The sequence below is a fragment of the Myxocyprinus asiaticus genome, chromosome 48 (assembly GCF_019703515.2).
Source record: "Myxocyprinus asiaticus isolate MX2 ecotype Aquarium Trade chromosome 48, UBuf_Myxa_2, whole genome shotgun sequence".
Classification (NCBI taxonomy): domain Eukaryota; kingdom Metazoa; phylum Chordata; class Actinopteri; order Cypriniformes; family Catostomidae; genus Myxocyprinus; species Myxocyprinus asiaticus.
This window is the reverse complement of record NC_059391.1, coordinates 14406437-14425040: the sequence shown is the minus strand read 5'-3', so window position 1 is coordinate 14425040 and position 18604 is coordinate 14406437. Positions and strand designations below refer to the sequence as shown.

Here is an 18604-nt window from a genome sequence, read left to right as displayed (position 1 = left end):
CATTACGGTAACCTCCATTCAAAGAATGCCATTGGTTGTATTTAGGAACTGTTTTTTTCTGTTTCAGTCAGGGTTATGAAACCTCCAAACCCACGCTCGCAACGATCACCCCCCACACTATTTTATGAATGAAGCTTGTTGCTTATTGGTTAAAGGGACTCGTGCTGTCCCGCCTCTGATGTGCATTCGGTAAGTTAGTATTTATCGACAGGAACGCCAGTCATTCATTCACTAGAGCTGTCACTCAAATGAGTCATAGGCTGAAAAAAAAAAAAAAAAAAAAAAGACCGACATGTTAATTTAGTTCGAGAGACAGAATAGCACAGACTGTATTAAAAGTAACAACTTTTTTTTTTTTTTTTTGTATACTAAAATTATTTAGAAATATTTTTTTTTCAGTCTTACATCAGCTCAACAATGTAAACTACAGTAGCCTACAACCATGTAAGTCTATCCTTCTCAACCTCGTTTCCATTCCCATCAAAAAATAAACAAACAGGGCGTTACTATGAATAAGGACTGATATAAAACTCCATACTTGTTTTTACATTTTCGAAGCTATTTTTGTTGTGTAGACATATTTATTTATAATAAATCAACCAGTGAACTCCTTGTGGATAGGACATTCCCCAACTGCCGCATGAAACTACAATTACCAGACAGCTCTCTGTTCTGAAACATCGCGAGAACTTACCGCGCGAGTAACGCGGAAGAGAGGCTGGTTATGTAAACACGAATAGTACTAGGTATATGCAAGAGAGCAACCTACAAAAAATCCAGAGCTACGGTTCTGAAACACACTTTTAATTGACTCGCACGCGCTTGCATCACAGGACTGTCAGTTCGTCCGTGAAACACGAGTGTTGAAAGCAATAAAATTCGTGCCATTCGGATGTTTTGCTCTAGCTTGTCAGGGCTAGGTCAGACTACCATGCAGACTGGATCACTCCAACACATCCATGTCCACAATCGCCATTCAGTTCTCCTTACGACCCGAAATTTAACCTAAAATATAAGACAACCGACACGTGCACAATTCAAGTAACGCACATAACATACAGACAACAGCGTGCTGAGTACAAAAAAGCATTGGTTTCGTCGAGAAAAAGCATTTTAATCTCTGTATTTTGAATTGCAGCATGATCTGGCTGTGCAAGGTTGTAGCCTATGCATTGCCCTCACTTGTCTTTTTCATGTAAGGCTTTAAACACGAATGTTTACAATGTGCCAGATGTCATTTTAGTTTTGTAGATTTTTATTTATTTTTTTCATTTATTTTTTACACTTCATCAATTAATTAAAAACAGACAGATACAGAACAAAAGCAAGCAAGACTGTTAAATAATGCAAAACATTTTATTTGCACTGAGTCAGGGAAGGAAGAAATCTGTTTATAAAATAATATTGTAATTCAAAGGTCAGTAAAGAATGCACAAGAACGACAAACTTCCATCATTCGGATTTTGCAATGTACACCCACTTTGCCACTTGATATCACATTATTATAAATTTCATGTAGAGATATAATTAGACAATTTGTCAGATTTAAACAGTTAATGATATTTTTTCTCGGTGTCCCTGCAGTGCACTATACATAAAACATATAGAACAACATTAAAGTATAAAATTCAAAACAGTTACATTCTGACGTAGTACACTGCATTATTTAAATATTTAAATAAATACAGGCATATATCACGAAAAACATCAAAGCAGAAAAAAAGAGCACGTCATGAAAATAAAAGACACGTGGAGCTAGATTAATCCGATACACATAGAGCGCTAAAATGTCAATGTTTGAATCACAGTAGGCTATATTTTGCGATTATAATTATATACATTATAGTATACGTAAAATCTGGATTTTTTTAATTGTACTGCCTTTGTGCTAACATACTGTACACATACAATTTTCGACATTACTTCCTTCACAGACACACACTCTCTCACTCACAAAAACAAACACACACCCTCTCAGTCACTCTCAATTTTAACACACTCGTCCTATTTAAATTCCTGTTTAACCTCCTCGACACTTACTGATCTTTCCCCCCTTTTTTGCCATTACTCAGCCCCCTATGACCCTATGATACTTTAAATAAGGTGGATATTAGAAGTTTACCATCTAGTTATCCTAAAACCACGTCATATTTTTTGTTAGACCACAGCTTAACATAGTTTTTAAATACTAAGCTAATACAACTTTACTATACGTATACAATACACCATACATATACAGTGAGATAACGTCTAGAAACTTTAGCTTTATTCAGTAGAAGTTATAAGCTTCTTTGTCCCGTTTGCGCACATTTCAGCACCACGCGCAGTGGACAGCGACAGCTGCAGATTGCTACAACAGCCTTAAAACACGCGCAGTTCTTAGCACTCGCACAACAATTTTAAGACATACATACAGAGTATTATTTACAATGGTAAAAGAAATGCTCAGAAGAAAATTAGATTAAATCAGATTACCTTTGTCTTGTCCTACCACGTCTTTCAAATTAAAACTCAACAAACCAACACAAGCGTTCACGTGATCATCTGGTCTACACAATTTCACTCAGGGCGTGAACACCTACAGCAAAGAGGATATCATCTGTACGTTATTTTATGTTTACGTTTATTATGTATTTCTTTATTTACCTCAAAAAACTATGTTATCACTTTTCTATTCCCAAGAAAAAGCCTTCGCTCTACATTTATACAAAACAGAAAACAATACGTCTGGAACTGACAACGTAAGCAATGTCCAGCTCATACAAGAAGTCCTTTACAAACAGAGATTTGAAATACCTGAAGGTGTTATTGTCCTCCTACAATTTAATCAACTTGCTGAATATCCATTAACAGGTGTAAAGCAGAATTACAGTCGCTGATATGAGGTTAATCTTCAAGTTACAAGTTTTCCCAGGTTTGGATCCTGTAAAAACACAAAAAGTAAAAGAGTGTATATATATATATATATATATATATATATGTATACACACACACACACACACACACACACATATATATATATATGTGTATATATATATATATATATATATATATATATGTATACACACACACACACACACACATATATATATATATATATATATATATATATATATATATATATATATATATATATATATATATATTGTATATATATATGTATATATATATATATATGTATACACACACACACACACACACACACACACAATACTGGTCAAAAGTTTTGAAACACTCATTCTTTATTATAATTTCTTTATTCACATTTTAGAATAATAATAAAGTCATTAAAACTATGGAATAACATAAATGGAACTATGGGAATTATATTGTGACTAAACAAAATCCAAAATAAATCAAAACTGTGTTATATTTTAGCATCTTCAAAGTAGTCACCCTTTGCCTAGAATTTGCAGACATGTACTCTTGACATTTTCTCAACCAACTTCTTGAGGTATCACCCTGGGATGCTTTTTAAACAGTATTGAAGGAGTTTCCATCTATGTTGGGCACTTATTGGCTGCTTTTCTTTATTATTTGGTCCAAGTCATCAATTTCAAAAACTTTTTTATTTTTTAAAAAAAAAAGTTTTTTATAATGAAATAAATTAGTATAGTGGCACAATTATATTTTTGTCTACAAAACTAATTTCAAACATTTAAGCATATGCATTCAGATCAAAAGATTTTTAAGATCATGAGAAACATTTCAGTCAAGTGTTTCAAAACTTTTGACCGGTAGTGTATATAATATCAACAACAGTAAATAATATCCTCTGTGTTATGCATAATTTATGTAAGATCTAAAAATGGTTAGTGATGACATAGCACTAAGCATATCATGCTTTTAAATAATATATTTCAGGCTTTTATCAACACCACTCTTCATTCAGAAAATCTATCATCTTTATCCATCGGTTTCTATTTGATTTCTAAGATGAATGTGATTCTAATCTCCTGTATAACAGTTATGGAAAGATACTTTAGTATACTGACAACCTGACACAGGTCACTTGCCACATTACATGATACAAATATATACTCAATAGCACAAGAATATATACTTATACAATATGTGAGAATACCATACCTTCTTATTTCTTTGTCCTCCCATGAGCATGTTCTGATTCAGATGACTAACTACAGGAACTCGACTGTTCTCACGACTGAGGCCTTTTCCACGCTAGACATGTTTCAAAAGACAAAACATGCAAAAACAGATCAAGATTGATCATATCATACAACAGATATTGGAACATTTAGAGCCATGTACATATTTGGTTTTGTGTGTGTTTTAAGAATATAATGTTTCTTCTTAAAAAAGAGGCTGAGAAGCATCTCACTCATTTGCACATGTGCACAGTCACGCACAGACACATAGACAAATAAACATCATGTTAGATACCAATTAATATAAAACATTTGTCAAATCATTCAATAATATTCTGTTTTCATCATAAGTCTAGGGACACAGGTCTTCTTAAATTTCACAATACATAATTTTTCTAAATCAATATATTTGGGTGAACTGATAAACTAACTTCATACTGTATTTTGTATTAAAACAAAACCTCTCAAAATTATTCAGGGTCAATTTTCAGAATCAGAGAAACCTCCACTTTGAAAAATTAGTTTGTAAAGTATGTTCTGTGTCAGTTCCTACTCACGCTTGTCCTTAAAATTTAATTGACATAATATATACATTGCTGCAAAAATGCATATTAACATTATTTAAAAAAAAATAAATCTAAATTTAAGTTAATTATTTTGGACTGTGCAATGCTTTCTGTACCTGATATTTTGACATTGATAATTGCATGTTGCGTGTGATTTTATTTGGCTCATCTTTTCTGCCATCTCTTTCTCAAAGCTCATGTGCATGTTTCACAGCCTCTCAGCCATACACTTAACCATATATACACACACACACATACACCCCTTTACATACAGCAAATTTACTACACATACTCATATGTCCATGCATTCATACACACTCAGTTGTCCACACACACACACAGGTCACCAAATAATTATATACATCCCTCCAGCATACAGTAACACTTACGCAGACAAGTATACATTCATACAGTCTGTACAGTTGACAAAAACACACACGTCCCTTCACACTTATATCCTGAAACATTTACACACACACACACTCACCCATATGTACACATACTGTGTCTGCGTATATTCACACACATGACGTTTAACACACACACACACACACACACACTCACACACGGACCTTGCAATAATTATACAAACATAAACTAGCACATTCATACTGTCACGCACATTCCCTAAGCATTCTTTTTGGTAAGTAAATGTGCACACACACACTGTTACAACTGGCAAAACCAAACACACATTCCGTCACATTCATATTTTTGATCATTTACACACACACACACACACACACACACACACATATATATATATTTTTACATAAGAGGTTTTGCAAATACACAGAGACCTTACAAATATTATACTAAGCACTCTGAAATATACTAAAACTTACACACACATACACACCCCCTAAGCATTATTTTTGGTATTTAAATGTACATACACCTCACACACTGTTTGTAGAAAGCTAGTATAAAGCATTCAGGCATGCACTAACACATATGTGTGCATGCATTGGTTTACAAGACATTTTCTACACACACACAGACCTTAAAATAATGTTTAAAAGTGCTCTGACAAACACTAACATTCAAACACACTCTCAGTGAGTTGTTATTCAAACAAATGCAGTCTATACTGACAAAAACAATACACCTCCCTTTATACTTATATGTGAGTGCAGCACACACACACACATAAAGTTTTGCACACATTTTGCCTGCACATGAATTAGCTGCTCACAATAGACATGACAACTACGTCACGACAGTCAAGTGACTCTATGTGTTTCCTAAGACAATCCTGCTTCTTTTAAAATATGCAGATGCCCACAAAACTCTTCCCTGACACTCTTTAAGGATTGACTGGGTATAGTATCTTAAGTTATCAACATAGAATGGTGACAATTATTTTTCGTTTTACGTCATCTCTCAAACAGTATAGTAAATAGACCTAATGACTGTCTGAAATGCTGAAATCTGAAAAATTATGATACTATTATATATATATATATATATATATATATATATATATATATATATATATATATATACAGTATATAGCTTTGCTATTCTACAGTCTGCTGTGGCCTACCGCTCTCTGAAGTTAGTACATTACATTTATTCTTGTATGTGGTTAAGATGTCAGTTTTCTGCTCTCCATCTTTCCCTGGCTCTAGATTTCATATGAATAAAACAAAAACACACAAACAAAGACAATAAACACTGAATGCAACTCGTGCAACACCCCCACCCCCTTGAAAACGTCATGTATTTACTCAAAGCACCAGGTGAAACTGGGTTACTGTGCAGATTAATTCACTGGGTAAGATGTTCACTTAAAATTTGTATTATAAAACTAGTAATAGATGACAATATCATCTGATTTTTCAGTTCAAAAGATAAGCACTTTAACACAAGCTAAAAGATATTCTGAGCCTTTTTATAATTTTCAGACAGTCAGCTGAGTTGCAGTATCATTAAAACTAAAAACTAAAAACAAAATAGTATGAAGTTAATGTATTTTATCTACATCAACTAAAAAATCACATGAATTATAACTAACATATTTGTTCTAAATTTTCTGTGTAGTGGTTCTGTTTTTTAACATCCCTGTGTGCTTCTTATAACACTGTGATTAAACTGATTAAAAAGTATCAATAATGCAAACTTTTTTTCTTTCTTTTTGCTGTAAATTGATTTATATATGTGTCCATATTGGTCATCAATGTTTCCTTCGGTACCCCTTCTTCCTTTATGTGCCTATCGAGCCTTCACTTTTGCCACGTCTCTATGGAATCTGACCTGTCACATCTACATTGTACTTTAAGGATTAGCGACAACCTAAAAACCTTCTTGTCTTCTTTAAACACATGTAGTAGGGATCTAACAGTCTTATGGAGTGAGAAACTCCAGTGACAGCAGACTATTCTGCAAGCATGCAAAGACAGAATTGTGTTCCGAATTGTTGCTCACTCAATATTTTGACAAAGAGAGAGACATTTATATTTTTAATGCGATTTTATGACATAACACACCCAACAGACTGAATGTGTTTTTTTTTTCTTTTCTTTTAATTCTTTGAGTCTTATTTAGTACTAGAGTGCTTTAGTTTTCTCTGTTACTACTTGTTTAATGCTTGCTTTAACTGATCCATTTCTGTACAAATATTTTGAATTACATGTTTGATCAGTCCAGATTTGGGGGCATTAAGTTTCACTCATCGAGACCCCTACGGTGTACAAGGATGTAATAATCCAGAAAGTGTGTTTTGCATTACAAGTAATATGGATGCAGGTCACACCCATGCTACCCCGAATAGGTGTCGGTTGATACCTCTTGTTTTGATCGACTCCCTCCTTTTCCTTTGTCAGCTTCCATTCCTGTTAACTGTCCATCTCCTTCCTCGAGGAACGTACTCAGTTGAGCCCCTCATCTCTCTTTTGCCTTGATGTCTTGTCATCAGAAAATGTTCTACAAATACATAAACAATGATCAAGAAACTTCATAAAATATGTGTCTTGCTTACAGACACGAACATCCACCCACACACACAAACACATACATATACTCAGTGTTTTTCAGTGTTTAACAGAACTTCATTCATGCCAACATTGTTTACATGAAATATGTTTACAAAATTGTTTATTGTTTCCTATTTATTTTGAAATAAATAAATGATAATTCTATTTAATACTTAATAGTTTTTTTTAATGGTTATTGTTAATGTTTTTGTACTGTATTATATTTTAGATGGCTCTGAATGTAAAGTGACATTTATCTCTCCATCCATATAGTACAAATTACATCTTTAGTTATATTTCATAAAATTATTTCTTACTGTATTATTTCAACAAAAAGATAAATGATCAACCGTAATATAATGACAGCAATTCTGGCACAGAGGAATGTGTTTTAGAGAGGGCCATATTTTAATGGATGTTACCTCCAAAAAACTCAACTTTATATCCTTTTAGTGCTGTTTATTCTGGACAAGATAACTGATAACAGAAAATAAAGAAAAATCTATTTGACCAAAATAACCATTTTGACATCTGATATTGCTCAGACACACAGTGGATGGAATTAGGTAAATAATCTGGGCATTGAAGTGCACAAGTGCACTATATATACTATATATACTTTTTTTATATATTTTTATTTTTTATTTTTATTGAATAATGTGTATCTATATAGTGCGTATTGTATACTGTACAGTGTATGTTATTATTTGTATATTGTTGAGTGTAATTATGTGTATATCAGATGTTTAAATTGTGTTGTGTAAATTTGATGTTTATTGTTAATTGGTATATGTCTCATCACTGTCACGACTGCTATGTTGATCGGAACTGCACCCAAGAATTTCACACACCATTGCACTTGTGTATATGGCTGTGTGACAATAAAGTTATTTGATTTTGATTTTTTGACATACTACTGAAAAAGTTATCAGATAATTGACTAAAATAGTTTACAGTATAACGACTACTTTTGCACTGTTGTGTAGAGGGCACATTGGTGCCGAGTGAATACGTGAAAGAGTATGACTTCTGCAGTGAAGTCGTGACACATTCTCATGACGGGACCACCCTCTTAGGTACAAGAGGACACTCCCCTCCCCTCCCCTAAAACCTCCGCCCAGAAGTGACTCATCCCTCACACCTTTCCTGACTCATCCATGAATGGATGGATGGATGGAATGTGAAAAGAGAAGAAGAAGGGACAGGGGAAAGCATATGTAAATTTTCCTTTTGTCAGTCCATGTGGCTTCCATTCCTGTACACTTTTTCAAATCCTAATTATTATTTTTTAATGAAATCCTTATATTGGGATCATGTTCATGTAGACTGATTAGAATGGCAGTTAAAAGGTATTAGATTTGCATATAAGCTTTACATTGTGTAATGCTGTAAACAATTTAGGAAAAGTTGCATAATTTTTTGGACGTGTTAAAAAAATGTATGTGTCATCCTTTTGTTATGAGACTTTGTGATGAGGAGAATATTCTGAAACATGTCTTTAACATGACAGTTCCTTTTAAAGCAAGCAAGCAAATACATCAAGAGAGACCAGAAAGGATGAGCTGGAACAAGAAAGGGTACAAGTGTGAACAAAAGGGCATAAAAAACAGTGTCCTTGGAGACTAAAATATCTAGATAGGTGAAGTTCAAATTATTCAAGAGTTGCCAATTGTGCCAAAACTCAACCTTTGTTATGACATCAGTCTGAGCTTGTTCAAAAACTGCAACAGCAGATTATTTTTCATAATATAAAATTAGGAAAAGCTGTTATCTTGATCCATTTTGGGTATGATGTTTTTGTTGTCCATTTACAACCTAGTCCTTAAAAGATGGTGTGTGTTAAAAAAAAACAAAAAAAACAAAACTAAATAATTAAAAAAATAAAACAAAGAAAACTTACACAATAGATTTAGAATAAAAAAATACAAACAAACAGAAGTTTAAACTCACTGCAAACCTACGGTTAATTTACCCTTGAGCCAACAATTCATCAAACTACGTAAATGTTCTTAACAAATGTGTGTTATTGCATGACCATGTACAGCCACACCTTCAGTAATGCCAACTCTCAAAGCATAGGTAAGACAAAACAATGCATACGGTGAGAACTGCCTGCTGGAAATTATGACAATAAAGACAAAAGACGTTTCCAGTATTTATTTTTAGGGAGGTAAAAAATACACAATAAACTGATGAATAAATTAAATGTGCACATTAGCCAGGCTTTCAATCCACCTCTATCTTTACTGCAAATATAATATCATATAATATACCTTCTGCATATCAGAGACGTACAAAATAGTATTCATAATATTATTCAAGATTTTCAAAGTTTAAAACAATGTTTAAAGACCAAATCAGACAACAGTCTCAAGGTGTGGCCGTAATATATATATATAAACCTTGACTCTTTTGATGTTTTCTAGGGTCTCATATTACTTCCAACCTGCGTTAATGTTGTCTCTCACTCTGTACCCTTATGATACATTTGTCTTTTTTTTCTGTTTGGAAAACAAGGACTAAAATGATCCTTTTCATCTATACTAAACTAAACTGAAGTGAAAAAACTGTCAAAATACTGTTCAGAGTCACACACCAAGATTAACCCTAATAAATACTGCAATTGTTGAATAGACTGATATCAGATTTAACACATATGTGGCTTCATTTGTTTGGAGCTCAAAAAGTTTTCAAGGCTATTATAACTTAATCAGAAGCTACAGCCATTTCATAAAAGACTTCCAATACATATCTGTGCAATAAAATAAAAGGCATGCAACGAGAGCTACTCAAAAACATACTTGAAAAACACTGTACTGTATATTTTCAGACTGTCCTAGTAAAAATAAAAATAAAACATAGCTTTTTCTTTCTTTTTAAATTCATGCTTCAGAAGCATGCAGATTTTAAAACCAGTGCATGTTTGTATGGGTGTGTATGTGTGTGGTCTTGACAATGTGTCTATGTACGTTTTACATGTATTTATACTTGTAAGAGTGTGTTTACATTCTAACTAATTGTTGTACTATAGCCTATTGGATGGCATGCAAATCAGAACAATATTCCAAATCAAAATAGGATTTTTAAAAAACATATCTGTCTTTCAAAAGCGAGACAAACACAATTCTACATCCCTTAATTTTATATCAAGACATTTTTCAAACTTTAAATAAAGAAAGATATGAAAATTGTCCATGCACTCTTAACACACACCTGTAAGGTCTTTATACACAAGGCGCAATGCCCACCTTCATGACTTACAGATGTTTTACACTGAGCTACTGTAGTTCTCAGACATTACACAGGCCTGTAGCTGTTGAATCTAGTACTGAACATGGGGTTTCATAGGCACAATAACAAAGAAATAACCTTCAGCAGTTCAAACCTTGTAATGTGGAGAAATCAACTCTTTTGAAACTGCGCTTAGTCGCCTTTTAAAGAGCTGAGGTAGAAAGAAAGAAAGAGAGAAAGAATGGACAATCTCTCGAAACCAAAGAAGAGACAGACTTACAAAGGCAGTGACGTCACGGTCACAATCAAGAGGATGGACGGAGCGTCGCGAATTCAGTTATTCGTTTCACCTCCCGTCCTTTAGCCGATGGATCCCTCAAGTTTGTTTGCTTTTCCCTTTGTAGAAACACAAGAGCACCAAGTTGGACATGAATGACAGTGGCGTCTTTTGAGAGTTTAACAGGCACTTAAATATACACAACACAGGGTTTTTTGGCGGGAAAGTGTTCAAATGAATGGGAAGAGTTGACAGGCCTAATGCCAAGGGACAAAATGCAGTATGAATGGAAAAGCCGTTTGTAGGTACACCATGCCATTCAATGCACACAGAAACACGTTTCATGAACTTTTCCATTGGGGTTTTAGATATACACAACAACAGAATATAATTGTATGTCCACCGCACTAAATGTGACGTAAAAACGTTACTAAAGTTTAATAAATGCATTTACACAGTAAAACAGTAACGTTTCTAGACCTATTTTATCAGGCATTCATGCAGTCAGATATTTTATAATGATTTTAAATGATCAGGACAATAAACCCGCGTTTCTTTTTACCAGACCACCTGTAAATCCACCTTAATGCCCCACTGCCCACCTCGACTCTCTCGTCCGAGCATCAAATGAATCACTTGAATCGAGAATCCTTGTTCACAACTGAATCAACACGAGCAGCCCTTATATTGTTTAATATTGCTGCTTATGTCTATTAGCAAATAGATGATTTTTCAAAACATTTTGTAAGGTTTGGCCAGAGCGTCGTTCTCATTTCCTTTATGTATGGAAACCTTTTTCAGTCGCTTACGTCGACAAAGTGAAATCCTGTCAGATGGCGTTCTGATGGAGTTTCTTAATATTGCTGCCAACCAATATCTGGAGGGCCTCGTTTGGTCTCCACGTCATTTGGGGAGTTAGGCCTGTTTTTGTTATAGCCTACTTTAATTGCTCTCATCTTTATAGCCATATAAACGAAAGGTAATGCCCTTCTGTTATAATTGAATAATGTGTGAGGGAACAGATACTCTTAAGTCGGAATTAATGTTAGTCTGACCTGAAGGAAGTTGGGGTTGTCGTCACTAAGGGACTCAAGAGCAGTTTGCAGATACTGTAGCACATAATGGGGGCATTTGTATTTGGCTTAATCTCAGTTATAGGACATGGAACAAGTCTGTATTCTGTTGGTGAGTGGCACACCAAATGGAAAGTGGGGACCAACGGTGCCATAACTTTTTGATTGAAGTGACACAGATCACGTCACTTTGTAGTTGCTGAGAATCTCTCAATGGACTATTTTTTGCATGGCATAGGCTATATAAAAATCTTTATCATTCAACGTGTCTACGTGTTATATCCTGGGTATGTGTAGGTGTGTCATATTCCATCGAGGTGTCATTTTCCAAAATATTGTATGTGTGTGTGTGTGTGTGTGTGTGTGTGTGTGTGTGTGAGAGAGAGAGAGAGAGAGAGAGAGAGAGAGAGAGAGAGAGAGAGAGAGAGAGAGAGAGAGAGAGAGAACGAAAGAGTGTGTGTAAAAAGAGGGAGAGAGGTAAATGTAAGAAAAGTAAGCGAAGAGATTGAGTGAAACCTTGTTGTCTTTGGGCACCTACGGTGACGTGTTCTCTCTCTCTCTCTCTCTCTCTCTCTCTCTCTCTCTCACACACACACACACACACACACACACACAGCTGTTGGTGCAGCTAACATTGTGAGGACTCTCCATAGACATAATGATTTTTATACTGTACGAACTATAGATTCTATCCCCTAAACCTAACCCTCACAAAAAACTTTCTGCATTTTTTTTGTTTAGTATGTTTTTAAGCGATTTGAATTATGGGGACACTAGAACTTTCCTCATAGACCACATTTATATCATAATACCCTTATAATTTCCCGTTTGTAACCTAAAACATATACTCGTAAACCACCCAAACCCGCCCACACACACACGTTGGTACTCCTATCATTACATACATAATGGTTTTTATAATATACAAAATGTTTTATATCCCCTAACCCTACACCTAAACCTAACCCGCATAGAAAACTTTTGGCATTTTTAAACTGTCAAAAAAAAAATAAGTAAATAAAAAAATAAAAAAACACACACACACACACACACACACACACACACACACACACACACACACACACACACACACACACACACACAAAAAACACTGTTTAGTATGTTTTTAAGCCGTTTGAAGTACGAGGACACTAGGGTGCCACATTTATAGCATAATACCCTCGTAATTACTAGAGTGTAACCTAAAAAAAAATGTCCTCGTAAACCACAAAAACCAACTCACTCACTCACACACACACACACACACACACACACACAGCCAATGGGGCTGATATTTTCATTTTAAATCTTTGTAGAATTATAACTGTCCAACAGGATGTACAGCTTATATGTTATTGCGAACAGGGTGGGGTCATTTCCACATTGTTTGGATTCTAAGTGAATAGCACACTAACGAGATGCCCACCAACAGGCATCTGTGTTTTCCCACGTGCAAACTGGAACCTCCTTGGTGGTACTGTGGTTTTGTTTGGGTGACTTTTGTAATCGTATTAACGAGAGCAAATATTCTGGCAATGGAGACGCCAGATAACTCTCGACAGGAGGGATATCAGACTTTGGGGACGTAACTGGGAGAGAAGTTCGGCTTTACATTTGAATTTGAGCCGCAATACACAGCGATGACATATTTCTGGTAAAAAAAAATAAGGTGACAACAAAGAATCAGTAGAAAAAATACAACAACAATAATAATATTATTAATAATGATAATAATAATAATAATAATAATAATAATAATATTAACAATAATAATAATGCTGAATAAATTCAAGTAGGTATTTTAATCCACGGAGTGTATGGAGTATCACACGCTGAAAATTCGGTGAATGCGCCTTCCGCAAATGCTTTTTGGGGTAAGGGCTTCCCAGCTAGATACTTATGAACAGCAAGCCCAGACCGCAAAAAGATTCGCGAAAGACAAATCGCAGTCTGCGTGCAGCAAAGTCCGTGACATCAAACAATGACATCCAGGTGGCTTGTGTGCATGGGTCTCCCTCGTTTCCCAGTCCTATTGTGTTCCGACATCGGGAAAACGAGACACCGAAGCCTTTTCCCGTGGCTGAACTGTATCCAACTCATTCACATTCTACAAGCATGGGAAGCTTTCAGAGCGGCAGCGTCCAAATGCCTATATTCTGCGTGCGAGCGCTGTCCGCGGTCCTGAATTCACTCATTCCCAGTAGTTCATTTCCCCTGTCTTTATCCTCGCTCCTACCTACCAACATGCGCAGAAATAATTACATCTAAACAAAAACACAGACACACATAATACAACTACAGTTGAGCTCCTCTCTTTTTGCCTGGCAATTTTGTTGCTACTATGATATATATCCTCTCGTTCGTGATGTCGCTTGGTGGAGAACTGAAGTGCTCTTGGTGAGGAGAGAGCAGTCTGTAATCTGCTCGCAATAAATAGAGAGCAGCGAGAGATCTTATTGGAGCAAACAAAAAATCGTCATCCACCAATCGGTGTCTTGCTCATATAGGGACCCCCCTTTTTGAAAAAAAAAAAAAAAAAAAAGAGAGATAGAAAGAAAGAAAGAAAAGGGAAACCAAATTGTATCCTAGTTGGCTCAAGTGACCAGAAATATTCCGTGTAAGACAATAATACTGATTTTTTTCTTGTTTTTTGCAAGCGAATTTGTTCGCCCTGTCACGTTTTCGAAATGGGTTGCTACGTCTCTATGCATGCACACACCATGTAGGGGTGGCGTGCCTTCATGTCTGCAAGTACATCGCCATGAATATCCTTTCAAAACAGAGATACACATTTGGAGCGATTGCACACGATGTTCAGTGGTCATTTTAACAAAACGACTAGCGACTCACATTACTTGTCCATGTAAAACAAGAAAGTACCACATTGCCAACACAACGACAACAACATGACAGGCTTCTGAGGCAATTTCATTGCATGACCACAGAGAGTTCACTGGCGGATACCACTCAGCGAAGACACGGGGGTTTCTAAATCAACAGCAGAACATAACAAATTCTATATTATTGTGGCAACACATCTTACTGCAGACACAACAAATAAACAAGTTTCGTTACTAACCATTGCAGAAATTTACAATGCTATTTTACAGCAATATTTTACTAATGCACCTAAACCATCAATGCCTTACAATAGTATTAAATAAATATTAATAAAGGTATAACAACACAACAAAAGGAGGTCCTCCCATTGGCACCTGTTTTGGCCATACAACTAATCCAGCTGTGGAACGTGACTTCATTTTACTTACCCGTGAATTTCTTTTTCTGCATCCACACCACATATGTATAGCAGAGTCATTTGTCAAAATTCACAACTGTCTCTGGTCATCCCTTCTTGGAACTCTATGCAAGAAACTATACGAAGTGGGAGGGTCACGATCTATATCTGGACACCCCACCGCCCCTCCCCCCAGTCTAAATTCATCCCAAACCAAGATTCCCCCCTCCCTCCCCTTTAATCACTGATTCTTCTTGCGCCTTCGTGGTGCAAGGGGAGGTTGAGGTGGCTAAAGGCAACGAGATAAGGCTGAGATATAACAGGTGTAAAAAAAAATCAAGCAGATTCCACCATATTGAGGATTTTATTGGGTGGTCGCATCATTTGCGGACGTCTCCAGACAGTCACGATTCTCCCCCTTCTGTCTGCACCGCACAGCGACTGCATCTTCTGACGCAGCCAACGCGCACATATTACTCACTATAGCAGTCACGACTCGGATAAATTCGTATTTCCACTAAAATTACAACGCCAGCATTATATTAGGAAGATCTTGCTATGTCTGGGATAGGTGTGTTTTACAAAGAGAGCCTACTGTGTCTTTGAAAAGGTCAAGGTAATGAGTTTTTCTGTAAAGATCGTCTTGCAGGCACTGGTTGATATAATTCCTGAACATAAAACGGTACAGTACTCTGGCATGCACAGTTCTAAGTATACGACGAGTATTAAAGCGAGTTGGAACTCGATAGTTAACATGTAAATATTGGTTTTGGACATTGCCCCTCTCGAATGACCTGTAAATATGAAAGACCATCCAAAATTCGTTTGGATCTGTATAATTGAACTCTCGTAGTGACACTGATTTGCAGCCGGGAAATTAGAAAAAGAAAAAAAGTCTTATACTAAGCTGGTAATTTCTTCAAAACAAGACAGTTTGCAGCTATGCATTTTCGGGGAATTGTGTGCGCAGCAAGATTGAACTTACAAATTAATTAAGACATGCTTTGATCAAAACAACACTGCCGATCAGTGATTGTTTGCGGAACTGCACAAATTGTGTTGAATGCTCAGTAAACGCATTCGTTTTTGGCACAAGTCCAGTATTATGTTCCATAGCAATAGAAAACAGTCGATTGCAGTACTGTATACTGAAAATGACGTGGGCGGAAGAGTAATCCATGTGAATCCGCCGATAGCTACACAGTCTCAAGCACATCTGATGGAACGGTTCAAACAGCACAGGCGGGAAGCTTGCAAATTTGCCTTAAAAGTGTTGCATTTGACCTTGCATTTTGAGAATATGTGGCGAGCAAGAGGTGACACTCTTTAATGGGTGATGCCCAAAACAGGGCTGACCATTTACGGGTGATTTTGTTGCGGGGCAAAGGATGCACGGAACCCCTTGACGCCACACACGGTATTTTCGGCACCAGTTTATGGGCAGGCACTGGGTTTCCCTCGTCGGCTGTGCTGGTGTTCACGCTGAAAGCATTTTTTCGCTGCATCTTCCAACTATAACTATTAGCCTATTTTCTTCTTCTTCTTCTTCTTCTTCACATATCTAAGAAATACAGTATGCCTTCGCTCAAGTGTTATCGGTTTCTATTCACACTTTCAGCTGTAGCGAAGAAGCAAAGCGGTAAAAAAAAATAAAAAATAAAAAAAAAAACGACTCAACAGCGCCGTCAGACAAAGGAGTTTGGATTTGCTTTTTGGCTCACTTATTTACCATTCGCGAGATTCCTGCTCTGAGAAGAGATTGGTTTATTTCATTTTTAAAACTAGGTGAAAATGACCAAGAAGTACACATGCTATGCATGAACTAAATGGTTGGATCTACGACGTTTCAGTGGCGGGAATGGCACATTACCCAACAGCATGCATGCAACAAAACATGCAAAAATCAAATAAAAATGTATCGAACCAAAATTGTGGTTCATACTTACCAGTGCTGCAAGCCCTTGCTGAAAGCAGGGAAAACATATACGTGAGTATAAATTCATTCAGTCGTGATCACATTACAGAAAAAACAACAAGATCACATACTGCCCTCGATTCATATCTATCCTCAGCAACACGTCCAAGTTTTCTCAGAATCGCAGTCCTTTTTATACAAGTGATACACTCAGCCTATTTCTGGACCAAGATCAAACACTGATGCTATTTTTAGCGGCCAGTAAGAAAAAAACACTCACAAAGACATCGCTCAGGAGCGTTACGTGAAGTGCATGTAATGTACATTAAATTTGCTTCTCCAGCTCCATGCAAGGGCTCCGATTTGCCTCCGTCGCTGCAGTGATCCCCCCCACCCCCCTCCGCAGCTTCAATGCTCATCAGTTCTTCAACCTCTTATGGCTAAACAATTCTTCAATATTCGCTTAAGATCGGTCAGGGTCTGTCTTGGCACGAGTTGTTCCCGCTCTCCTTTTTCTTTTACGTCGCTCACCATCCTCTTTATTATACGCGTCTAACGCGGTGTCTCCATGCAACTTTCGCTTGGAAACTCAGGACGGATTCGCTGCTCGTAAAAAAACAATACACATACGGAGGGAGAGCGCGAGAGAGAAACTTACACGGACTCGCGCGCGTAAACTGCATTATCAGTTGCACTGCAAAGAGAATACGATTTGTCTTAGGAGTAGTACACAAACGATGATAATTAAAGCTCGCAGAATCTCTCTATATTTTTTGGGCTGCGTCAGTTACTAGGCATTGACGTCACGTTTAGGTTCTCCCACTTCACAGTCTATGGCTGCTGATTACAACCATAGCTGTCGTGCTCTCAGACGGTTTCACAGTAATACAAAAGGCTTGAAACAAGCTAAAACGCGCAAAATGAAACTCAGACATAGGTGAACGATAGACAGTGCCCGCGTCGCAAATGACAACAGCCCGGTATCCAAGTGCAACCCCTCCTTGCAGTCGCCTGCCATCGTGAATAACACCTTTGCCCAAGGACTCCGCGGCAGACACACCACTAGCCTATATATTATCCTAAAAATAAAGGTTTTAAACCTGGTAGTTATCCCATCGATTGCTAACTACTACATGGTAACACAGATGTTGACTTATATGAACACTGGTTGTTAAGAAGGGGATAGTTGGAAAACCATAAAGGAGCATTAGATACATCTG

The 18604-nt window shown here is 36.5% G+C and overlaps 1 long non-coding RNA gene across 3 annotated transcripts; it reads right to left on the bottom strand.

Moving 5' to 3' along the window:
• Positions 1 to 1257: 1257 nt before the first annotated feature.
• LOC127437779 (uncharacterized) lies at positions 1258 to 18113 on the bottom strand. 3 transcript variants are annotated; one of them, XR_007896610.1, is made up of 7 exons: positions 17665 to 18113; positions 17416 to 17433; positions 11162 to 11277; positions 7463 to 7600; positions 4090 to 4182; positions 2797 to 2923; positions 1258 to 2578 (listed from the first exon to the last, which is right to left on the bottom strand). It is a non-coding gene; the product is annotated as an uncharacterized LOC127437779 (long non-coding RNA). The 3 variants fall into 3 exon arrangements; XR_007896609.1 differs by having other exon boundaries at positions 1258 to 2923; XR_007896611.1 differs by lacking the exons at positions 17416 to 17433; positions 17665 to 18113 and adding an exon at positions 15501 to 15598 and having other exon boundaries at positions 1258 to 2923.
• Between the last annotated feature and the right edge of the window lie 491 nt (positions 18114 to 18604).